We start from the raw sequence: 4,718 nt of genomic DNA on the forward strand, positions 1-4,718 counted from the left end.
CTGAAGCATAGGCTATTCGATGTGAAATTCAATGGATCGAATCTATCTGGATTGCTTATTTCCTAGGATTAAATTACATACTTACGTTATGAGTGGGTCTCTCTTCTGTTTCACAACTCTTCCCTATTGTACATCAACGGCAAGACGAAAGATATGCATTTTGCAGGATCCATTTCAAATGAAAATTAACACACAATGTTTCGTTGTCCTGCAAGAGGAACATAAATCTTGGATCAAACTTGGTTGTGAGATTTGTTTTGGTGAGGAATTGATGATTCTGAAGCATAGGGCATTCGATCTGAAATTCAACGGTCGAATCTATCTGGATTGCATATTTTCTAGATGGAATTTCACGACTCCAATGAGAATCATCTCTCTCTCTCGGTTATTTAAAATTACATACCTACGTTATGAGGTGGGTTGTCTTCTTGTTTCACAACCTCTTCCGTATTGTACATCAACGGCAAGACGAAAGATTGATTTTGCAGGATCCAATTCAAATGAAAATGAACACCAAGATTTTTCGTTGTCCTGCAAGAGGAACATAAATCATTGGATCAAACTTGGTTGTGAGATTTGTTTTGGTGAGGAATTGATGATTCTGAAGCATAGGGCATTCGATCTGAAATTCAACGGGTCGAATCTATCTGGATTGCATATTTTCCAGAAATTGAATTTCACGACTCCAATGAGATCAGTTCTTTCTATTTAGAATTACATACCTATGGAATGAGGTTTGTCTCTATTCTGTTTCACATCACCCTTCCGTCAAGAACACAAACGGCAAGATGAAAGATATGCATTTTGCAGGATCCAATTCAAATGAAAATGAAACCCAAGATTTTTCGTTGTCTGCAAGAGGAACATAAAATCATTGGATCAAACTTGGTTGTGTATTTGTTTTTTCGAGGATTGATCAATTGAAGCATAGGCTATTCGATCTAAAATTCAATTGATCGAATCTATCTGGATTGCATATTCCTAGGAATTGAATTCACGACTCCAATGAGGGTCACTCTCTCTCGGTTATTTTAAAATTACATACCTACGTTATGAGGGGGTGTCTCTTCTGTTTCACAACCTCTTCCGTATTGTACATCAACGAGACGAAAGAAGTATGCATTTTGCAGGATCCAATTCAAATGAAAATTAACACAAAGATTTTTCGTTGTCCTGCAAGAGGAACATAATATCATTGGATCAAACTTGGTTGTGAGATTTGTTTTGGTGAGGAATTGATGATTCTGAAGCATAGGCCATTCGATCTGAAATTCAACGGGTCGAATCTGTCTGGATTGCATATTTTCATAGAATTGAATTTCACGACTCCAATGAGAGTTATTTGAAATTACATACCTATGGAATGAGGTTTGTCTCTATTCTGTTTCACATCAACCCTTCCGTCAAGAACACAAACGGCAAGATGAAAGATATGCATTTTGCAGGATCCAATTCAAATGAAAATGAACACCAAGATTTTTCGTTGTCCTGCAGAGGAACATAAAATCATTGGATCAAACTTGGTTGTGTATTTGTTTTTTTCGAGGAATTGATCAATATGAAGCATAGGCTATTCGATCTGAAATTCAATGGATCGAATCTATCTGGATTGCATATTCCTAGGAATTGAATTTCACGATCCCAATGAGGATCACTCTCTCTTCGGTATTTGAAATTACATACCTACGTTTGAGGTGGGTCTCTCTTCTGTTTCACAACCTCTTCCGTATTGTACATCAACGGCAAGACGAAAGATATGCATTTTGCAGGATCCAATTCAAATGAAAATTACACAGATTTTTCGTTGTCCTGCAAGAGGAACATAAAATCATTGGATCAAACTTGGTTGTGAGATTTGTTTTGGTGAGGAATTGATGATTCGGAAGCATAATTCGATCTGAAATTCAAGCGGTCGAATCTGTCTGGATTGCATATTTTCTAAGAATTGAATTTCACGACTCCAATGAGAGTTATTTGAAATTACATACCTATGGAATGAGGTTTGCTTATTCTGTTTCACATCAACCCTTCCGTAAGAACACAAACGGCAAGATGAAAGATATGCATTTTGCAGGATCCAATTCAAATGAAAATGAACACCAAGATTTTTCGTTGTCCTGCAAGAGGAACATAAATCATTGGATAAACTTGGTTGTGTATTTGTTTTTTCGAGGAATTGATCAATATGAAGCATAGGCTATTCGATCTGAAATTCAATGGATCGAATCTATCTGGATTGCATATTTCCTAGGAATTGAATTTCACGACTCCAATGAGGATCACTCTCTCTCGGTTATTTGAAATTACATACCTACGTGATGAGGTGGGTCTCTTCTGTTTCACAACCTCTTCCGTATTGTACATCAACGGCAAGACGAAAGATATTTATTTTGCAGGATCCAATTCAAATGAAAATTAACCACAGATTTTTCGTTGTCCTGCAAGAGGAACATAAAATCATTGGATCAAACTTGGTTGTGAGATTTGTTTTGGTGAGGAATTGATGATTCGAAGCATAGGCCATTCGATCTGAAATTCAACGGGTCGAATCTGTCTGGATTGCATATTTTCTAAGAATTGAATTTCACGACTCCAATGAGAGTTATTTGAAATTACATACCTATGGAATGAGGTTGTCTCTATTCTGTTTCACATCAACCCTTCCGTCAAGAACACAAACGGCAAGATGAAAGATATGCATTTTGCAGGATCCAATTCAAATGAAAATGAACACCAAGATTTTTCGTTGTCCTGCAAGAGGAACATCAAATCATTGGATCAAACTTGGTTGTGTATTTGTTTTTTCGAGAATTGATCAATATGAAGCATAGGCTATTCGATCTGAAATTCAATGGATCGAATCTATCTGGATTGCATAATTCCTAGGAATTGAATTTCACGACTCCAATGAGGATCACTCTTCTCTCGGTTATTTAAAATTACATACCTACGTGATGAGGTGGGTCTCTCTTCTGTTTCACAACCTTTCCGTATTGTACATCAACGGCAAGACGAAAGATATGCATTTTGCAGGATCCAATTCAAATGAAAATAACACACAGATTTTTCGTTGTCCTGCAAGAGGAACATAAAATCATTGGATCAAACTTGGTTGTGAGATTTGTTTTGGTGAGGAATTGATGATTCGGAAGCATAGGCCATTCGATCTGAAATTCAACGGGTCGAATCTGTCTGGATTGCATATTTTCTAAGAATTGAATTCACGACTCCAATGAGAGTTATTTGAAATTACATACCTATGGAATGAGGTGTGTCTCTATTTCTGTTTCACATCAACCTTCCGTCAGAACACAAACGGCAAGATGAAAGATATGCATTTTGCAGGATCCAATTCAAATGAAAATGAACACCAAGATTTTCGTTGTCCTGCAGAGGAACATCAAATCATTGGATCAAACTTGGTTGTGTATTTGTTTTTTCGAGGAATTGATCAATATGAAGCATAGGCTATTCGATCTGAAATTCAATGGATCGAATCTATCTGGATTGCATAATTTCCTAGGAATTGAATTTCACGACTCCAATGAGGGATCACTCTCTCTCTCGGTATTTTAAAATTACATACCTACGTGATGAGGTGGGTCTCTCTTCTGTTGCAAACCTCTTCCGTATTGTACATCAACGGCAAGACGAAAGAATATGCATTTTGCAGGATCCAATTCAAATGAAAATTAACACACAGATTTTTCGTTGTCCTGCAAGAGGAACATATAAACATTGGATCAAACTTGGTTGTGAGATTTGTTTTGGTGAGGAATTGATGATTCGGAAGCATAGGCCATTCGATCTGAAATTCAACGGGTCGAATCTGTCTGGATTGCATATTTTCTAAGAATTGAATTTCACGACTCCAATGAGAGTTATTTGAATTACATACCTATGAATGAGGTTTGTCTCTATTCTGTTTCACATCAACCCTTCCGTCAAGAACACAACGGCAAGATGAAAGATATGCTTTTGCAGGATCCAATTCAAATGAAAATGAACACCAAGATTTTCGTTGTCCTGCATGAGGAACATCAATCATTGGACCAACTTGGTTGTGTATTTGTTTTTTCGAGGAATTGATCAATATGAAGCATAGGCTATTCGATCTGAAATTCAATGGATCGAATCTATCTGGATTGCATATTTCCTAGGAATTGAATTTCACGACTCCAATAGGGATCACTCTCTCTCTCGGTTATTAGAATTACATACCTACGTTATGAGGTGGGTCTCTCTTCTGTTTCACAACCTCTTCCGTATTGTACATCAACGGCAAGACGAAAGATATGCATTTTGCAGGATCCATATTCAAATGAAAATGAACACACAGATTTTTTGTTGTCCTGCAAGAGGAACATAATATCCTTGGATAATACTTGGTTGTGAGATTTGTTTTGGTGAGGAATTGATGATTCTGAAGCATAGGCCATTCGATCTGAATTCACTATTCCTAAACCTAATCCCACCCCACCCCCCTTCTTTAACCCATTTAACTTCCTCCTTCCCTCTCCTCCTAACCCCCGCCCTCTCTCCCAATTCCCTCCTCTTCCTTCAAATACCCAATCCACCCCTATTCCAATAAACTCTCTCCTCGTTAATATTCCTTGTCCCACCCCTATTCCCAAAAGGCGTTCCTATTCAAATGTAGCTTCCCAACCAAATTCCCAAACCCAACCATCCCCATTAGCTCATGCTTTGCCTCCAGTAGA

The sequence above is a fragment of the Tigriopus californicus genome, chromosome 11 (genome assembly GCF_007210705.1).
Source record: "Tigriopus californicus strain San Diego chromosome 11, Tcal_SD_v2.1, whole genome shotgun sequence".
Classification (NCBI taxonomy): domain Eukaryota; kingdom Metazoa; phylum Arthropoda; class Copepoda; order Harpacticoida; family Harpacticidae; genus Tigriopus; species Tigriopus californicus.